This window comes from Euprymna scolopes, chromosome 28 (assembly GCF_053919585.1).
Source record: "Euprymna scolopes isolate OS-2025 chromosome 28, ASM5391958v1, whole genome shotgun sequence".
Lineage (NCBI taxonomy): Eukaryota > Metazoa > Mollusca > Cephalopoda > Sepiida > Sepiolidae > Euprymna > Euprymna scolopes.
Window position 1 is genome coordinate 63462235 of NC_136509.1, and position 22961 is coordinate 63485195.

General features: G+C 34.7%; 1 protein-coding gene across 1 annotated transcript in view; it reads left to right on the top strand.

The window, feature by feature from the left end:
* LOC145249678 (dexamethasone-induced Ras-related protein 1-like) overlaps positions 1–22961 on the top strand; it is a 1077461-nt gene that overhangs the window by 314514 nt on the left and 739986 nt on the right. The window contains exon 2 of the mRNA XM_080111468.1: positions 1217–1275. The gene's annotated coding sequence lies outside the window, so the exon portion shown is untranslated. The remainder of the gene's footprint in view (positions 1–1216; positions 1276–22961) is intronic.

Genomic DNA, 22961 nt, shown 5'->3' on the forward strand with positions numbered 1-22961 from the left:
GAGCGGTAGAAGGATCCCACCATCTTTCCAGCGATATTGGCAACAGACGATGTACGTGTTCCATTTCGGATCAGGAGTGAAGGTCAAGCCAAGAAGCTTGTCAAAACATGGGGCTTTTCCTAGACGAGAGCCATTCATTTCAATTGATACCAGATGGGGATCAGAGCGTTGATGATGTAAAGATAGGCGTTTGGTTTTTAAATGCATTAAAGGTAAAAAGCCACGTCTTCCCCCACTGAACCACTCGATCAAGTTCAGAGGAGAGAGAATCAGAGAGAGCTTTGTCATTTACAGCCTTTGATGTGTTGCTGTAGATGGTCGTGTCATCAGCATAGATGTCAACGAATGATTTAAGCGTGTGTTTTGGGAGGTCATTGATGTAGATCAGGAAGAGAGTTGGGCCCAGGATGGACCCCTGAGGGACTCCAGCATTAATACTGCAGGCCTCTGATTTTTGTCCATCAACCACTACTCTTATGAGCCTATCAGAGAGAAATGATTTAATGATAGAGAGAATATTTCCAGTTATACCGTAGCTGGAGATCTTGTGAAGTAGACCCTTATGCCATACCTTGTCGAAGTCCTTTGATATGTCAAGAGCGATTGCCCTGGTAAGGAAGCCTTTGTCAAGAGATTCACTAATCCTATGAGATATAACCGTTAGCTCATCTGCGGTATATCTTGCAGAACGGAAACCATATTGTGTGTCACTAAGAAGGTTATTTCTGCTGAGTTGGTTGACTATTTCTCTATTTAATATGGATTCCAGCAATTTACTCATGACACACAGGAGACGTATTGGTCTGTACTGAGAGGGAGATGACTTATCACCTGAGTTCTTCAATACAGGGCATACTGATGAGGTTTTCCAGGGTGTTGGAAAGCACTTCTCCTTGATGCAACGCTTAAACAGTTTCGTAAGTATGGGAGCAAGTTTCTTGGTGTTGGCAATTTCAATAAAAAGCAGAAAACAATATACAATGAGTAGAAGATGAAAATAAAGAAGATAATAGTCAAACATGAAAGAAACGGAAACATATAAGAGATAAAAGGAAAACAATCGTCGAAAAGGAATAAAAACAGCGAGAATAACAAAATAACAAGGAGAGAAACAGGAATAAAGTGAAGACTTGTATATTCGTCTTGTTCATAAATTCTTTAATGTCAAATATAATTACAGGAGGTACTTATTCCATGTTCTTTTTTGTAATTACAGGCTTATCAATTTCTGATATGTCTAGAAAGGATCTTTGAAGAAATTACAAATCTAAGAAGGTAAGTAAAAACAATTCACATATTTATGTAGATAACACACACACACACACACACACACGCACACGCACACACACATATATATATAACACACATATAATTTACTATTAAGATAAACAATGCACGTATATAGAAATAATCTACATCCTGTTTTGTTTCTAAACGTATTTTAAAATGTTTACAATATTGATACTCTTAGTGTAGTAATAATGTATATATATATATATATATATATATATATATATATATATATATATATATATATATATATATATATATATATATATATAAATGTGTTTCCCTACTCTTTGTCAACTAATGTATAACAATGCGCATTCCTTCAAACAGGGATGTCAGCTTCATGTCAAATAAAATGAAAACATTCTTACATGGGCATGCCATTTCAAGTAGGTTAATCTTTCCCTATAAATCCCAAGGTAATGACTGATACTATAGATATTAGGAAACGCAATAAGTCTATAACTCAAAACATCACGCCTATAGATAAATATTAATGACTCTTTAAAAAGTTTCATTGATGATTCCCCAAATACTACAATACAAGCAAGTATTTGCTGATATACGAAAACCTACTTACAAAATTGCTTATGCCATACAAGGCCGTAAATTGATAAACTTTCTACAAATGTTTAGAAACAATTTTATATTTTAGTTTGGACTCCTAAAATAAAAGAATATATGTAATAGATCACTCCTGTGTTTTGAAGGTCAATTAGTCCAAAAGTAAATATGGGGTATCATTTATCGTCATATATATGTATGTATGTATATATATATATATATATATATATATATATATATATATATATATATATATATCGTGGGGAAAAGGGAATGATTGTTAATGAAAAACGCATAAACTTATCACTTTTAGCTTTAAAATTATTTTAATCACATTAATGTTCGTATTGGATTGTCATTTGATGAAAAAAGCATCCATTTCAATGCAACACCTACGCTTTACAACAATTCCTCGTCAATTTGGGTTATTTCTACTACTACGACAATATTAAATTGTCAAATGTATGCCTTTTATACTTTTTTACATAAGAGTCACCACTGGTCAAGGCCCGGAGGCCACTCAAGGATAAGGGTCAATGATTGTACTGTAATCAATACGATAATATCTTAATAATCGTTTGTATTGGAAATTTGATGAACTGAATTACCTAAGGGGACGGTTCATCAAGAAATTGAAAACTACCAAATTGTAGTAAGATGGAAAGCAGGCAAACGGTAGAGAGTTCCAAAGGTGTGCAGTTTTAAAAATGAAGCTTTCTTCGTGGAATCTTCGTGGAATCTTCGTGGAATCTACGTTTAAGTTTAGGCACAGATTCAGAGTGGCGGAAATTATTGATAGTGGTTTGAGTTAGACGAGTGTTTTTCGTGAAAGTTAGACAAGGGGATACCATAGACTGTAGCTTAGATGAACACTTGCCATGAAAATACGATAAAACATAGAGAGGCTCGCAACGTTGCTTCTGTTTGAAAGAGATCGCAGATAAGAGAAAAGAGCATTCCTCACTAGGCTATGAAGTCTATTTTGAACTTTGTGAAGACAGGATAAGTCTTTCTAGCAGCTCCTGCCCAGATGTGGATACAGTTCTCCATCTTTAGACGTACCTGGCTCTTACATAGGTAGATAATTCCATCAGCAGTGAGATATCTACTGGAGCAGTTGAACGATCCCATCATTTTCTAGCGACTTTTGCAAAGTATTTGATGTACGTGTTTCACTTCAGATCAGGAGTAAAGGTTAGATTGAGAAGCTTGTCAAAACATGGAGTCTCCCCAAGACGAGAGCATTCATTCCAAGTGATACTAGAAAGGGATCAGAGCGTTGATGATGTAAAGATGGAAGCTTGGTTTTAGATGCATTAAAATTGACGAGCCGCCTCTTCACCACGTGCTCAAGGTCAGAGAAGAGAGAATCAGAGAGGATTTTGTCATTTACGACCTTCGATATGTTGCCATAGATGGTAGTGTCGCCAGCATAAATGGCTGAAAAATCTTAGGATGTTATTTGGGAAATCATCGACCAGGGAGATTTTCTTTCTAATCATGTCATCAATTTCAACCACGCATTAAAATATGTTATTTTTATTAAAACTGCTTCAATCTGGCGTGCAAAGTATGACTGGTCTGTGTAGTGTATTGGTTTCAACTATTGTGTAATAACACATTTGAAGGAGTTAAATCCACGAAAATGATATCATGGTATGAACATTGGAATGATTTCTAGTAGAGCTATTTAAGCTGGGGGGTAAATCTTGTTTAACACGTTCCATATTTTTAAATGTATGTAACTATTTTTGACACCGCATGCTTGCTATTTATTAGACTTCGTGTATACATTGAATGAAATACATATAAGTTAATATTACCGTTGCGAACAACATAGTTTTGGTGAATGTTTTCTCCGTATTGAAATTCCCCTTGATCTGCTGTAACAGATTCGTTATTATTCACGTATTAAACTACTGCATTTATATTTGCTCTCTATCGCCCCCACAACAGCGGAGTTACTGCCTTTAAAAGCATATCTGATAAAATTTACCACGTCCTATCTGTTTATCCTTCAGCTAATATTCATGTCTATGGAGACTTCAATGTTCACAGTGTGGAATGGTTAACTCATTCAAACAAGACCGATGATGAGGGGAGGTTCTGTCATGATTTCTCCATTGCTTATGTCTTTACTAAGATTGTTCACGAACCCACCCGTGTGCCCGATACTGATGACCAGTATGCAAGTCTCCTAGACCTTTTTTTCACAACTTGCCCTAAACTGTGTTCTGTTTCCGTACTGTCTCCACTTGGATCTTCCGACCACTCTGTTGTATCAGTTAAGATAAAAATAATAAAAAAAAAGTCCTCATATATACCTCTCCACCATACAGTATATCGATACTCTTTGGCTGATTGGGATAGCTTGCGTACATTTATATCAGATCTACCTCTGCATTCCATGTTTAAAAAGGATGTGTCCTCTATATTATTAGACCTGACGGAATGTTTAATTGTAGGTATAGACAATTTCATACTCTCAAAAAAATTCCAGCAAGACTTAACAGCCAGCCGTGGTTCTCTCCAGAAGCTGCTGCTGCCATTGCGCACAGAAATCACTTTTTTCATTGGTTCCAACATAATAGATGTACTGAGACTAAAGTCGCTTTCAGGACTGCCAGCAACCACGGTAAAAAAAAGTAATAAAGAACACAAGAGAGTTGTATGTTCAGTCTGGCAAGTCCAAAGTAGCTGAGCTGCGGCTTGGTACCCACCAGTTTTGTCAAATAGCAAACAGAATCCTGCGCAGAAGAGTGTGTTCTATCCCAACTATCATAAATGGACTATCTATGGTAGCACATCTAAGACCGTAAACGACTAAGTTCTCTCCGATTCTCTCTCATTTGATCTTGAGCAAGTGGTAGAATGGGGAAAAGAGTGGCTGGTTACTTTTAATGCTAGAACCAAGCTTTTATTTTTACATCATCAACGCACTGATCCCCATCTGGCATCAACTGAAATGAATTACTCTCGTCTTGGGGAGGCCTCGTGTTGTGACAAGCTTCTGGGCTTGACATTTACTCCCGATCTTAAATGGAACACACACATTAAATCTGTTGCCAAGGCCGCTGGAAAAATGGTGGGAACCTTCTATCGATTCAGTAGGTATCTCATTTCTGATGCAATTCTCCATCTATGTAAGAGCTAGGTACGTCCAAGGATGGAGTACTGTTGCTACATTTGGGCAGGAGCTGCTAGAAAGTACGTATCCTGCCTTGATAGAGTTCAAAATAGACTTCGTAGCCTCATAGGGGATATCCTTTTCTTTTCCCTGCAACCTCTTTCTCACAGAAGAGCTGTTGCGTGTTTGTCTCTGCTTTATTGTTATTTTCATGACAGGTGCTCGGCTGAGCTCCAATCTCTGGTCCCTCCTCGCCAAACTTTCACAAGAAACACCCGTCTAGCAGTAAACACTATCAATAATTTCCCCGACTTTTATTTGTGCCTAAACCTAAACGTAGATTCCATGAGCAAAACTTCTTTCTTAGAACTGCACGCCTATGGAATTTTCTTCCATTTGGCTGCTTTCCAGCTGACTACAATATGGTTGTCTTCAAGTCTAACGTAAACAAGTTTTTGATGAGCGGTTCCATATAAGTTAACAAATTTTCATTAATAACGATTACTATATTGTCAATTTCTATTGTACACTTTTTAACCCTTATCCTCGAAAGGCCTCTTGGTCTTGATAAGTGGTGATGTCTATGTAAAATAAACAAGAATAACGGGCAATACTTTATTATCCATAGATTGCTTCTTCGGAAAAGCAACACGAAATACTAAAAGAGCGGAACGGATTAAATTCTGTCATAGATATTTCCCCGTTTGTGCTGAGTAATCATATTAAAAACGTTTGTTAACACGTAATCACTAGGGCTAGGACAACAGAATATTCTTTTCATTGTTTTGACTCTCGAGTGTGTATCTGTTGATATCTCATACGTGTTTATATTGAGTGACGTGGTTCTTGGTTGGTTAACTGTGTTTGTGTCTGTGTCAGATATATACTCGAAAGTCAAAACAATGAAAAGAATATGCTGTTGTCATAGCCCGACTAATCACCAGTGGCAGATGTCAGATGGAATTATTATGGAATTTCTATCAACTTTAAAGATTATGCAATTATCCAGTAATTAAAAGACATTTTTGAATAGCCTAAAATGGATAAATATTGCGTGTCAAGAAACACTGATGGTGTTTATTCGAGTAATTTCAAATTTCCACTTACATAAACAGATGATACATCATATACACAGTTTGAAAACAGAGTTAATTTTATTGGGGCCGACGTAATTGTTTATTATTTAAAATAACAATTAATCATGTAACAACGATTTTTTTGTTATAAACATTCCTAAGCCTGCAATGATTATTATTGTTTCATGTCAAATTTCGATGAGGTAAGACTGAAAAGTGGATGGATATACATGCGGACAATATGCGTTTATTATTTATTTAAATAGATAGACATTTTGTAAGATTTTAATTCTCTTTTTTCTTCTTTTTTTCTTTTTTCTTTTTTTTTTTTGTTTGTTTGGTCATAACGCCTGGGATGAAATGATGAATGCGTGTGCTGCTTGTTGTCAGCAAGATCCTTTTTTTTCTTTCTGGATGCACGACGTCATTAGAATAGAACTTTCTTATGATGATCAACATCACAGTGTTTCCCGTTGAATTCTCAGAACGGGAAAGAGTAAAACGCAAAAATCTGGAATATTTGATGTTCTTATTTATCTCTTCTCTCCTTTTTCCGCAAAACAAATTATGGAAATTGAATTAAAAACGGAAGTCGTTGGGAAAAAATAAATACTGAATCAACATAAATCACATTTTATTTGTTTATATGAAAAGGGAAAATATTAGCTGGCACGTTTCATCACTTTCTTTTATGTACATCTCTATTCCTTTATCTTTTGGCCTCTCTATTCCGCTCGACATCTTTTTATATAATTTTCTTTACCACACACATATACATTCACACATATGCATTCACACATATACATTCACACATATACATTCACACATATACATTCACACATATACATTCACACAAAACATACGAGCGGCTTACCCTCTCGCCTAGTCTTTCATGTTTTGGATATATTTGTTTCTGTGTATCACATTACACACCATACATGCACTATACATCTTATTCATTTGATTCCTTTTATTTAACCCTCCTTTTTTTCTACTAATAACATTTAATTTTTTTCTCTATACATTTTTACTTTCTCGTTCAACGCATTTACGCACATACTATAACTATTTTTCTCCATCTCTATCTCGCTGTATCTATCACACACGCCAATCTTTCGCTGATGTATCCAAAGTTAATTGCTGTTCTCCATTACGTTTTTTATTTTAAGAACCAATGTGCAAGTATTGAAAAATGTATTTATTTCATAATATTGAGTATTCGGAGCATGATCAACAGTATGTCGACAGCTAAAACATGAGTGCTGAATTGTTAACCGGTATCAAGCTTTGAAAGAATCAGCGACTGACTGCTTCTTTGTTTTTATGGCCTTATAAGTTATTTTCCCCTCATCCCCTTTTATCCATACCACGGAGTGTGTCAGACAAACCTTCGTTAACTGTTTTTTCCTATTAGATAAAGGTTTATTTAATTAAATTATTATTCGCTTCTATTTTCTAACACGTATTTATTTTATAGTTTTCTTATTTAAAATTGACTGCATAATTGATGTATATTAAGTTACAATTAATAGTCTGGTAAGATGATCGATTTTGTATTTATAACTCGTGATAAAAAAAAATCTTTAATAAGAATTATCTATATAGAACAAATGGAGAGCCCGTGCGATATTTGTAGTGTTGGTCACCATCTTGTTGTTCTAGACTCTTTTGCCATGGGATTTATGGCTAGTTTAAATTTATGAAATGCAGCGTCCAGGAAAATTTGTCTAGAAATTGAAGAACTAAAGTTTGTGAAGTCTTCATTAAGCTTGGGGGTCTAGTCCTAATGCTCACATTTGGGATATTGCGTTCATCTTGGCCGGTAATATTTGCCTTTATTAGGCAGATGGTCATACAAAACTCTACATATCGCGAAACAGCGACTAATCAGATGCAGCAATGCAACTTCAGAATCTGATGTCAGTGCTGCATTATAATTGAATAAAAACTTACGTGTGAGTACCTTGCACATTTTTAATTAAGCTCGGGGTCGAACAAATTTGAAGTGGCTGCTATTACTTCTCCTATGGAAGTACACTCAACACAAAAAACACTCATCGTACTGTACTGTATATCCTCCCGATAGGACGCGATTATTTATAAAGTGTGCGACAGATCCAATCATTTGCGTGTTGTCCAAATACTATACACATTAAAATTATTATGTTATTGAGCCAATGAACTTATTTACATTTTTCCACGTGTTGAGATGCACTTTTTTTTCAAGAAAATTACTTTGATTCATTTATAGTAGCTATTTGAATATAAACTCCGTGAATTTTATATTTAAATAGCCACTAAAAATGAATATAGAGGTACTCGAATCGGATTTAAATACTATATTTTAATATCAGAAATGGATTCAGGTCCCGGAATTTTATTCAACGAATATACCATGGAATTTAGCTTAAGAAATAAGTACGTTTGAACGTTTTAAACCTATAGTATTTTGTATAAAAAAAGCAACAATTTCTGCTGACTTACTTAAACATAAGTTGGCCGAATCTAAGTGGAAATGAGCAAAATCTATGAGGTGACAGAAATGAATATGGAGTGAGGATGTGGTATAAGTAAAAAAAATATTTTTTTTTATAACATGACATTAATTCTGGCGTCTCGGAATGTAACTGTTAACGTTACTCCTGAAACTGCAGTGTTTTGTTCTGTTCGTGTCTAATTGGTTTCACATCAGTGAGGCTACACATACACTTTTCCCCAGCAGAGGATCGAACCTACAACCGTCGCATTGACAGTCGGCAGCTCCCACCAACAAGCTACGAATCAGTGCCGTAAATAAATCGACGCCCACCCGTCCCAACAGTGCTCTAACCATCAGCTTGTTTACAAACAAATTAATAGTGGGCTTCGCTTACTAGCTTAAATACGTGTCCGGTGAAAATATATTTACAAAGTGCTCAACCCAAAGTAGAAAATACATACAAGTAACTATTTCGTGAATCATTGTGAAAAATATAGTATAAAAATTCAAAATTGTTACATAAAAAAGAAGCTTGTTAAAATGTATTTAATTCAAAAGTTATTTCATTAAAAAGTATCAGATTAAAATTGAATTCATCTAAATTTCGTGTACTAAAATACCCTATTAAAATTTCAGATACATAACTTTTTTCAGACTTCGACAAACACGCTGCCAACTGTTATCTCCATCTATATTCTTATTCCAAGACTCTGGTTATCAGAACACGTGCATTAACTCGTACGTTTAACGTTCAAATGCACACATTACGCCATCATAGTGTATGCTTAATTTTGGTAATAATATGTTGAATTATTCCTGTGAGGCGAGCATCGTCCAATTTCCTATGTCAACTACATAATACTGAACTTTTTCTAAGCTGCGCCATCAGAGTAAAGACATCCTGAAAAATACTTTGCCTTGATCATTGTAGTTTATTGATTCTTAAAAAACGAACTAGAAGTGAGAGGAGAGGGTAATTTGTACGCTTCAAATTTTTCTCCAGTAAATGGCACCGAGTTGCATGACATTCATGACAAAATAAAAGAAAAGGTATCTCTTTATATAGGTCACCAATCAATGAATATGTTCTATCTGCAATGTGACAGACAAAAGTACATGTTAGATTCAACTATTCTATTCTAACTTTAGCGTGACAAACCAATGAATATGGTACTTAATACGTAACAAGCATGCTCTATTCTGGACAGAACTTCAAACATATGTGTTTGAATATCAAGTAAGTCCATTGTATCTACACATAAATAGCTGTCGATGCTATTTTAAACTGCAGCCCAACATAAAAACTGACCTATTGGATAAAAGAACGCATAGATATTCGATGGGACAACAATAGTTGGGAAATTAATCCCAAAACTTCCTCGAAATATAAAGATATGATCATATAAAATGGCGGTCAATCGAATTACTAAGGTCTGATAAACGTAAATAGAGATAAGAAAGCCATCAAAGCGAAAAAGATTATTAATAATGCAAGCTAAGAGTGGGAAACGTTAAATTATGAAATGTTCAACTACGGCTTATATGCAGACTATGTCACATGAAAGGCCACTTTCTAAGAAGTTATTCAAATTCAAGTAAAAGAGAAGCAACTCAGAAGATGCTTTCTATTCAGCATTATTTTAGATGTTACTATCTGAAATAATGATAAATGAATTATGCATACATATCCTAATATTATCCTGTCCAAAGTTTAATGTTTTCATTAGTTAAATGTATTTTACTATTTTATTTCATTATAATACACACACAAAATCAAAAGTATCAATTCTGAATTATCCCCTCTGTCCTCACCAATAATTAAGTTCTTGTTTAGAAATATGAAAAAAAAACAACACCATTTGAATAGTCTATAGCAGGTTTTTTTTTTTTTAATTTTAAAGATTTTATTAAAATAGCTGTCTTTGAGTAATATCAAAATATTTACAATGCACATAAAATAAATATAAAGCTTATTAGTAAGTTGTTGTTTTTTCGGACACAACACTGTCAAATAATTAAATCAAATTTTCCTTATTAGAGAAATTTTAAAGTACCTAAACAAGTATGAATAAATCAGTAAAAATTGTAATTAGAATAAAAAGAAATGTTCAACACTAAATTTCAATTGTTTCGCTGCTTTTTTTATAATAAGTACAACCATCTCATATAGCATGTACTAAATAAGGCGGGCGAAGTAAAGGCTGTAGTCCTTGATATAACCAAGGCCTGACACGAAGGGCTGCTAATGGAAATTAAATCGTACGGTATAACTGGATGTATACTAAATATTACTATATCCTTGTTAGAAATAGGACCATCCAGGTTGTTATTGATGGACGTACATCCAGCCAGCATAACATTAAAGCGAGAGTGCCTCTGAGGTCGATCCTCAGACCACTATTATTCCTAATATTCGTTAATGACCTTCCTGATAATGTTGTGTTCGAGTATATTTGCTAATGATACAACGCTCTATAACATGGATGAGGGAAGAACGGATGTACATAAAAGCTAAGACAAGGAAGAATCGTTAGAAAATAACCTCCAGACCGTAGTGAAATGAGGCTACAAATAGATGGTAACATTTAATGCCAGTAAGACTAACCTGCTATCCTTTAACAATTACAAGGCGCCACTTCAACCATCGATATTCATGACAAATAACGCCCTACCTGAGAATACTTACTTCAAACTTCTAGCATTCACGGCCAATATGAACTGGAACAAATACATTAAAGACACTGTGAAGGCTGCTGCAAAGAAGGTGGGTTTCCTTGATCGATCGAGAAAACTACTCAGACGCCCATGTATGGAGTATTGTTGCCACATCTGGACTGGTGCATCTATTACTATCCTCTTCCTCTTGTATAGGGTTTTAAAAGTTTTAAATCTAATTGGTCCAACTTTGTCAACTAAGTTCCAATTCCTGTTCCATCGTTGCAATGTTGCATCTCTGTGCCGGTTTTATGAATATGTTAATGGGCTCTGATGAACTCATTACACCTGTGCCGCCTCAATGTACATATTCTCGACAGACCCGCTTAGCAACAAATTCTCACCCGTCCACTGTTGAGGTTCCCAAATGCCAGAATGTTTTTACTTTAATCGCTTCTTTCCTCGAACAGCTAGATTTTGGAGTCCCCTTTCTGCTACCCGTTACCCTGACTGTAATGATACACAGAAGTGTAAATGTAACGTAAACAGACATTTTGTTAATCTTTCCTAGAAATGCTCCCAAATTGTAGCCCCTTACGTTCAAGTTGCAACATGCCTTGTTAGGAAAGAATGTTAGTAAAAAAAATATATAAAATAACGAATCTTTTCTTAATTAAAAATCATATTTAATTTCAAAAGAGTTTCCCGTGAGTAATCAATCTGTATGAGTTGTGAAGATGAAAAATATTGTTCGGTTTTTAGCTGATCTATATATAAGTCTGTGACTTTAAAATTTTGCAGGTAAAGAGCAAAGATCTTTCTCGTGTGGAAACGAAAAAATATGTGCAGATATTCTAAAAGATACAATATTTTTCCGGTTTCTGATTGGTTGCTAGTAGAACGTGGCTCTATTTTATTAGTCAGTTTCTATTACCAGTGTCTATAAGTAGAACCTTCAAATTTTTTTTAATCACATTTTTATTTAATAAAAAGTATTGCAACAATTTACTATATATTATAATGTAATTTTTTGTTGCAAATTTACATACTTTCAAAATGTGACGCTGGAATTAATACATACTTTGAAGGAAATGTTTTAAAATGATTCCTGAAGACTCTCTGGTTGTAAACTGCCTATGTTTCTTTTTCTTTATATTAATAAGCAAAATCTAAAATTGCAAAGCAAGAACAAATAAATGCCGCAATCTGGGTGGATGTAAAACATATTCGATATTATAAATTAAGGTAATGATCCTCAGTAATTATTGCCAACCATGTAAATAGAACAAAACTCACAAAACGATTCAAAAATGTCTTTGGAACATGACTATTAATTGAATATGCCACTTCGTTGCTGTTAAATAATAAACAGAATTGGTTTATTTCTTATTAATGTTTGAAATGTCAAAAATATTATTTAAATTTGTATTCTTTGATAATGGATTGAAGTCGTTCTCCCAAATGTTAATATTCTATTTTAAAAGGAATTTCACTGCTACAAATCTCCCTCCACTCATTGAAATCTACAAATGAGGATATACACATATCCATAATTCAATACTTTATTGATAAGCATTGCTTATGCTCTTAAAGTTGTCACAAATGCCTTGCTAAAACACTTGCACATAAGGCAAATTTTTACCAATTAAAAGTTTGGGTAAAAGTTGATTTTACTATCATTTACAGTAACAACATTATTCAAAAACATGTAAATCTTTTATTAGAATTAGCTATTGTCCAGCACCTCCGTATTAATTTGCAAAAATGTGCAATGTCAACATGTTCCTAAAAGTAGTTTTACAACAACTGTTGTTTCGTGAAATACAGCAATCGCCAATTTGACATTTTTGCTTGTTGTCATCGGAATGTAATGCTTGGAAGTTAGTTTTGGCGCTTTTCGTTATGTAGTATTTAATCCACATAAAGTATATCTGAAAGCTAAAATTCCTGACTTAGAACATACCTGAAGATCTGAAATTTATAAATCAAAAGAAATGGATATCGTTGCGGGGTTCGAATATTTCGACGAGTAGCAATAGTCACTTGCTGTATTCTGGGTTGCTAAAGCATGAAACACTGGTGTCGGTAGGAATAAAAAAAAATTGTTATAATTATTTAACCCTGTCATAACTAAATGATAAAATTTTGAGCACTATATGGGAAATAAATAAGTCAGTCAACTAGCAATGTCGTCGCTGGATAATTACAGATTGCCTGAATTAAGGTGAAGTTTTATTTTTTTTTCTTCAATCCGCGGGTTTAGTTCTCCACTTGCGGAGTCAAAGGTGGCTTTGTTGCGGGGTTAGAATACTTTGACAAGTATTTGTCACTGTTACTTTCTACACTGATGATTGCAAAAGCATGAACCACTAGTGTTTTTAGATAAAAATAAATATATATATATATATATATATATATATATATATATATATATATATATAACTAATTCATTTACTCACATAAATTAATATACGAAAGTATAGATTTATGCGTAAACTTTAAGTATTTACTTCAAAAGTGCTCAATACGTAGGTAGAGCTAGTTAGTAATTTATAAAATATATATGGCGATTAAGCTACACTGAATATTCAACGTTCCTCAGGCTTATGCGCGAATTCTGTGGTTGTTTATCGTTTTTATATGGTCCTCTTCTATTGAGCATTTAGTTAGCCAATCAGCTTTCTAGTATCCACCGCGCCCCTTCCTATCAGCCAATGGGCATGCATTTTATCGAACAAAGGATCTGTTTTAAATCTAGGTTATTTTTTTGGGTTTTTTTTGTTAGTTTATATATAAATATATATGTGTACATACATATATGCACATATATATACATACATATATATATGCATACATATATGTGTGATCGTTTATGTATATTCATGTTTATTTAATTTATTTATTTGTTTATTTTCTATTGTTTTTGTTAGTTTTAAAACTATTTTGTATCGCTATCCTAGAGTAAATTTTATTTTGTGAACACACTAGGATAGCGATACAAAATAATCCTAACCACATCATGCCATCTAACATCTTTGATGCCGGCTTCATAATTAACCACTAAGTGTACCTGGCTGCGCTGAAGAGTGCGGTTATCCCCTAGTGCAATCAGGTGGCCTCTGGCAGATCTTGGGTGTGGCAGCAAGACTCGGCCCTGGCCCACAAGTTCAAAGAGACCCAGACTTCGTTTAAGAAGGAGTGCTACGATTTTCTCAGTCCCCTCTTGTCCCCCGTACAGAACTTGATGGATTACTTCGTTTGTTCATACTATTATCTATAAGTCACTTTATGTGTGTTCGTTCCTCATAGATTTACAAACGGCTGAGCTTACCTATTGCAGAGGTATTTTTGTCTGATAGTGTTCTTAGATATGATTTATACAGAAATTCATCCGATAAGTATCGCAAATCCAAAAATTCCGATCCTAAAAATAGTTTTTTTATCTAATAGATAAAAAAACTATTTTTTACACGGGAATATTCATATGTTACATCGCTAAGGGAGATAATAAAAGCCAAGCAATTGTTTATTCTTAAGAAAAACAAGTATCGGTATCTCTAGATATAGCTCAGTTGTAGAGTATTCGACAATGGATTGAATGATCCCGTGTTCAATCTCTGGTATACGTCACCATTTTATTTATGTTTTTATTAGTGAGTTAAATTTACGATAAAACAGAGGTACTATTTAAAATTGTCACAAGTCAATTCTTCGTTTGCATATTTTAAAAATAAACAATAATCAGAAGTGATTTTTTCAAAGCTCATTATCAAGACCAAATATCAACTGACGTGATATTGTAAAAGCAAAAAAAAAAAAAAAACAGTCGGAATTCGATAAATGATATTAATATTATTATTTAACAAATTATTCCTCGTAATATATAATAATCAATAGATGATTGATAATAATAATAATAATAATAATAATAATAATAATAATAATAATAATTATTATTATTATTATTATTATTATTATTATTATTATTATTACATACGCAATTTGCATAAATTAAAATATCATGTTTAAGCCTATATTACCACCGGGTAACGTCGGACGTCCAGCAAGTATATATACATACATATATATATATATATATATATATATATATATATATATATATATATATATATATATATATATATATATATAAATAAATAAATTCACAGTAGCGGAAAAATTACATAAAAATGTATTGTAAGGTAGATGAGAAAAAAATGAGTTACTTTTTAAGGTCATGCTATTTCCAACCTATATGTTTGTAAACAGTGGATATATATATATATATATATATATATATATATAAATATATATATATATATATATGCATACATATTTAATATTACGTGCATAAGTGCTATACCTATTGACATGCACGTTTTTCGCTTTCAGCCCTCATCAGAAGAGGCTATAGCAGAAATTGAACTCATAATATATATATATATATATGAATTTAGGAAAACTCGTCCCGGGAAAAGTCGTCTCCGGAAAACTCGTCTCGGGAAAACTCGTCTCGGGAAAACTCGTCTCGGGAAAACTCGTCTCCGGAAAACTCGACCCCGGAAAACTCGTCCCCTTTCGCTAGGTAGGAAAACTGAATAAATATCGATTGAAAACACATTTTATGATCGTTCTTGAAGGAGATATTATTTTTCAAAATAGACTATAGCCCTCATAATATTTATTAAAAATATTTTTACTTGTTTAATGTTTTTATTTCATTTTTTTTAAAATAAAATCGATTTTCTAAGTGTCCGTTTTCTACCTAACTGGCTAAGTTCTTAGTGGTTTCACTTATTTTAAAGCGTTTATTATGTTAATAAACGAGACCGCATTTTTTTAATATTAATATGAAAAGAATTTACTTATTTAGTGTTGTTTATAAAAGGGTAAAATCGATTTTTCTACCTCGCCGACTATGTTGTTTAATTTATTTGGAATCGTTTATTCGGTAAAAAAAAAAAACACAGAAAACAAACAAAAAACATGTCGAGTGTTACGTGAGAACGAGAAATAATGTCCGGTATATGACATATTAGGGGTCTTGATAATCGCTAAAAAATAGAAAATTAAAAAAATTACTGAGGGAGATTTGGTTTTAAAAAGAAAATAATAAATTTTAGTATTTTTTAAAATATAATTTAGAGAGAGGGGGGGTAAAAACTATATCTCCCTCCGAAAAACAACCGACAAAAAATGAAATTAATAAGATTCTTGATAAATGATAGCGGAGTTTTCAATAAAATTGATTAATAAATTTATTCAGTGATTACTTTTTCTCTTAATGATTGATTTTAGAATTTTGAAGTAAAAATTAAAAAAATTAAAAATGAGTTAACGAGAGATTGTTAGCACATGGCATCTCTCGCGCCCAAAAAATATTTCGCTTTTAATTTATTAGTTAATTTTTGCAAAATTTGACAGGACGACAATAAATGTTGATAATTGATAAAATTATAATTTTAAATAACGCATGCGTGCATTTGGTATGAGAGAAAACAAAAACATAACAACAAAAAAAAAACTATCATAATTAAAAAACCAAAACAAAAAAAGTAACGAAGAATCGAATCGCTCCCTGTTTTTTAATTTTTGGGTTTTGTTTTTTATTATTTTTCTTATTACTCCAAAAAACATCGTTAAAATAAGAACAAAAAAAATTGTAATTAACTTTGTATGAACATAATAAACGCTTTAAAATAAGTGAAACCACTAAGAACTTAGCCAGTTAGGTGGAAAACGGACACTTAGAAAATCGATTTTATTTTAAAAAAAAAATGTTAAACAAGTAAAAATATTTTTTTTAAATATTATGGGAGCTATAGTCTATTTAAAAAACAATATCTCTTTCAAGAACGATAATATAATGTGTTTTCAATCGACATTTATTCAATAAGGGGGACCAGTTTTCCTACCTAGCGAAAAGGGAACGAGTTTTCCAGGGTCGAGTTTTCCGGAGACGAGTTTTCCCGAGGCGAGTTTTCCCGGGACGAGTTTTCCGGGCACCATACAGATATATATGTGTTTATTCTGAAAGCCGTTCTTAACATAGAGAAGGTGGTGGTGTCCATTTTGTAAAGCCGTTCTAAACGTGAGGAGGTTGCTGGTTGGACTTCAGTAACAACAGTAACACCAACAAAAGTAGTTTAATTTTGTACGTAGAGGGAGGGCATACTAACACCGGTCATGCTGGTTAACAGGCCTGCTAATATATATATATATATATATATATATATATATATATATATATATGTATATATATATATATATATATAGTTTATTTATTATATAAACATCATTGGTTTCATTGTGCATACATGTTTCAGTAGAATCCCAATGCAAGGACAACACTTCATCAGACCAAAAAAGAACCAAATATTAGAAGTGAAGTCAAAATTCCATTAGTTTTATAAAATATTCGTGTGTGGTTTACGTTCTGAAAGAATGTGAGGTTATACATTGTGAATATGAAAAGTAGGGGTTTTGAACGGAGGTGAAAGAAAGGAAGCGAGGTGATGGGGGGAGTAAAGTACCATTTCGTGTGGTTAAGCCGTCGCAGTGGGGAGGCATTGCCATTTAACTTGGGGTTGTTTATTTGCCTAAATTTTCACTTTGATCTGAAGTAAGGAGAGGTGCTTTCCAACTCCATGGTCATCAGTATGCCTTGTATTTAAGAATCCAGGTGATCAGTACAGACCAATATGTCTCCATTGTGTTACCAGTAAGCTGCTGGAATCCATATTAAATAGGGAAGTAGTCAACCACCTCAGCAGAACTAACCTTCTTAGTGACATGCAATATGGTGTCCGTTCTGCTAGATCTACTGCAGATGTGATAACGGTAATATCTCATAGGATTAGTGAATCTCTCGACAAAGGCTTCCTTTCTAGGGTAATTACTCTTGGCATATCAAAGACCTTCAATAAAGTATGGCATAAAGGCCTACTTCACAAGATTTCCAGCTACGGTATAACGAAATGTTTTCTCAATTATTAACTCATTTCTTTCTGATAGGCTCACAAGAGTAGTGGTTGATGGGCAGAAATCAGAGGCCCACAGTATTAATGCTGGAGTCCCTCAGGCGTCTGTTCTTTTTTTCTGACCCCCATCAATGATCTCCCTAAACACATACTTAAATCATTCGTTGACATCTATGCTGATGACTCGACCATCTATGGCAACACATCAAAGGCCGTAAATGACAAAGTTCTCTCTGATTCTTTCTCCTCTGATCTTGAGCGCGTGGTACCGTGGGGGAAGAGGTGGCTGGTTACTTTTAATGCATCTAAAACCAAGTTCCTATCTTTACATCATCAACGTTCTGATCCCCATCTGGCATCAATTGAAATGAATGGCTCTCGTCTTGGGGAGGCTCCATGTTTTGAAAAGCTTCTGCGTTTGACCGTTACTCCTGATCTGAAATGGAACACGTACATCAAGTATGTTGCCAAGGTCGCTGGGAAAATTGTAGGGTCCTTCTACCGCTCCATAAGATATGTCACTACTGCAATTCTCTATCTGTATAAAAGCCAAGTATGTCCAAGAATTGAGTACTGCTGCCACATCTGGGCAGGAGCTGCTAAAAAGAGCCTATCCTGCCTTGACAGAGTACAAAATAGACTTAGCCTTAGTGCGGATGCCCCTTTCTCTTCCCTGCAACTTCCCTTCCACAGAAGAGGCGTTGCGAGCCTATCTTTGTTTTATCGTTATTTCCATGCAAGTGCTCGTCCGAGCTCCAATCTCTACCCCTCTCGCCAATCATTCACGAAAAACACCCGTCTAGCTGAAACCATTGTCAGTAAGTTTCCCCACTCTTTATCTGTGCCTAAATCAAAGCGTAGATTCCTTTACCAAAGCATCTTTCTTAGAACTGCACGCCTGTGGAACTCTCTTCCGTTTGCCTGTTTCCCACCTGACTACAACTTGGATGTCTACAAGTCCAACATGAACAAATTCCTGATGGATCACCCCCTTAAGCAAGATACTTTATCAAATCTCCAATACTACCGATTACAACGATACTATCCCATTGATTACTGTACGCGCAATTACCCTTATCGTCGAGTGGCTTCCGTGTCCTGATAGGTTCGACCTCCATGTAAAACAAAAGTAATATTATACAATTTTCTATCTTGGGTTTTGATGGTGTTAGTTTTCTGTTCTAGTGGCGACGTAATTCTATTGAAAAATGTTATTCATTTTTATTCATTCATTTATTTATTTTTTATTTATATACTTTATTTACTTTTTTATTTCATTCCTTGCTCATTTTTTCTGTTCATTTGTTTAATTTATATGTTTGTTTATTTATAAGATATATGCCCATATGGTTTGTTTATTTATAAGATATATGCCCATATGGTTTGTTTATTTATAAGATATATGCCCATATGGTTTGTTTATTTATAAGATATATGCCCATATGGTTTGTTTATTTATAAGATATATGCCCATATGGTTTGTTTATTTATAAGATATATGCCCATATGGTCAAATTAACAGTTAGTTGAACAGATGCTTGTTTAATTATTAAGCATGCAAAGTGTACTAAACTTTATCCATTTGGTGTCAATTTTCGTTTCTGTTCGTTTAGTTTGGTATTAAACGGTGACGTTTGAGATGGTGTTGAGAGGATGTCTTTTTCCTTAATTAGCGAAGTTATTTATGCTAACCTCTTCTTCAACGTTTTACGGTGAGTGTCGTTCTTAATTAGAGGTGTATCGGTTTATAGTAAGTGTCGTTATTAATTAGAGGTTTACGAGGGACGTGCAATAAGTAATGCCCCTGGCCCACTTCCCATAGAAGTAGAGCAACGAAGTTTGGCACAGTTATTAGTCTTTCTCTACATAGGTAGCACCAAGAGTTATGCATTTCTCCCTTCGTTTGATGCAGCTCTGGACACCGTTTTTGTAGAACACCCCAGGTTGGTCCTCCAATCACGACGTGACTTCAGAAATCAAGGCTGCATCATCTAGGAAACGCTTTCCTTTCAAAAACAACTTCATGGCTGGGAAGAGGTAAAAGTCAGAGGGTGCAAGGTCATGAAAGTAGGGAGGATGGGGGAGAATTTCATAACCACATGCTCGTGCTTCTGATCTGGCGACATGCGAGTTGTGGACCGGAGCGTTGTCCTGCAGAAGGAGGGTACCTTTGCTGATCTCGCAACGCCTCTTTATTTTGATAGCTTCCCTTAATTTCCTCAAAAGTGAAGCATAATAGGCTCCTGTAATTGTGGTACCCTTTGGCATCACTACTCCGTCCTGGTCCCAGAAGACTGTGAGCATGACCATGCCAGCGGAGGACTGCGCCCTTGCCTTCTCTGGAGGTGGTGAGTCCAAGTGCTTCAACTGCATTGACTGGGCTTTGGTTTCTGGATTGAGCCCAGGTTTCATCCTGTGTAATCAGTCTTTTGAAATACTTTGACATCGTCTTGGCGCATCTTTTACAATATAAGCTACATGCAAGAGAGGAAGCCAAGATGAATGGTTGTTCTATATAAATTTAAATTCACTCCCCGTGCATTTCGTCACAGCAGTCTAGATTGAATGCGATCTCTGGTTTGTGGTTCCATTTGGAACCCGTCACCCCCTCATGAGGAGACTTGTTTTTACACATCTTGTCTCTTCGATGTCTCGAACCCAACTCTAGTAAAATTAACTAAGTAACTCAAAACCTAAACCCTTGACACGCCAGATCCAGTCCTCATTCGCACTCCAGTGCGACTTGATCGGTCACGGAGTGTGATTCATATCACAGCATGACCCTTTGACCCTTCTGAACCTGCACTGCTCTCATTGTTTCCCGCGATTCAATTTTGTTATTTCTCTGTATATATATAGACACTTTCACTACACCGATGAAAACTGAAGGATCGGTCGAAAATTATGTACTTATAAAAAAAGTTTTTTTAAATTTTTTTTACATAATATTATTTTGCATTCCTGCACGCCACAAATTGAAAACGAATAAAGAAAAGTTATAAGCTTTTATACTTTTCGTATTCTTTTTTATACATTTCCATTCATATATATATATATATATATATATATATATATATATATATATATATATATATATATATGTGTGTGTGTGTGTGTGTGTGTGTGTGTGTGTATGTATGTATATATATATACATATACATAGAGAGAGAAAGAAAGAGAGAGACAGGGACAGACAGAGAGAAAGAGAGCGATACTTTCTAGCCGGCGTTACCCAGCGACTATATAACATCCTTTCCCCTCCTTTTTTATCCAAATGTAATGCGAGGGCATACATTTTCTACTTCTCCCGTTTAATTTAAGAGGAACTCAATAAATCCACCTCGCTTACAAAGAAAGCTGTCATACCATCATACACCGTAAAACGAAGTCCACAAATTATGTCATGTGGCGCTAATCCTAGCGCCATGTCGAAACTTCAACTCAGTCAATATGACCTCATGGCTTCTCAATAAAACCAAATTTCAACTTCAGGAACACGTGGTCAATAAAATCCTCGGCAATCAGCTGACAAATGAGACACACAAATCGAGGCCATCTTGCCTCATTAGGGCATGCGAATCAGCGTTCCTAGTTTCACAGGCAAGCTCTTCCTTTCACGGGTCGCGCCACAAAAGTAACTTTAACATCCCAGGCCCTATGCTCACTGTCATTATCGATATTCAATCGCTCTACTAATTCTGGGGAACAAAGCAGACAAACCGCTTCTATTCTCCCTGATGGTCAGCGCACTAATTCTCGCAGATACCATATAACATGCATACTCACTTCCGAGGTGTCACGACTATCCGAACAGAGTCATGGAGAAGGGAGCAATCCACACCTTAACTAACCTAGCGATTTGCATTTTCCTACGGTGCCTAACAGATACTTAACTACAGCGAAGACTCGGCATGTAGCAATCCCATCCCCTACTGGAGTGTCGAAGCAACCAAGACAAGGTATTTCGATACTAGTACTTCCCTTATAGGAACACCTTATCTAGTCAAAATATCACTCATGTCGGCCCAATTTATTCTACACCATCGTAACACCTGAGCGATCGCAACACAATGGCTCAGTGTCATAGTAGTTGTCCTTGCATAACGTTGGGGCATCCTTGATTCCCAAGAATGAGCTTTTACAAACGCCCGCAGACCCTGAGCATGGCGCCATCTCGAATCTTAGGATCATAAGGAGATCACGATAATCTCCAGTCAAAGCTATAACGCGCTACCAAAAGCACATGGCCCCTAGGAGATAAATCATTTCCCTTATAACATTACGAGAATATTTTCCTCTTCACTCCCGCTGATTTCACGCGAAGTCGGAGAAAATTTCTTCGAAAAAACAAATAAAACAAAAATAAATCCGCGACTATCTCGAAAACTAGAATAAATACCGACTGAACTTGACCCTCCTAAAACTTAACATAAACTCATAATCGAGTAGTCTGTTTGGTTTTTCATCTATTCTCTTTTCGACAACTCCTTAGATAATTCGTTTTTCTTTTCCTTTTTTAATAATTAAATTGTCATAGATAGATACTGAATATTAGTTTCTAGCCGGTGTTGCCCGGCTATTTCATAGCATAACTTTTTATGCTGATTCAATAATATATTAATTAAGACATTGGGAGGGAGAGATTATGAAGTAGTGTTACTCTTATGGTGGATCCTTATTCGCTTTTTACAACTTATTTAAAACGTAACCACCAAAGTGTTTGCAGTTTATAGCCGATTCTACTTTTACATTTAATAATTAATCACGCACTCCTCTCGTAAACCCTCAAC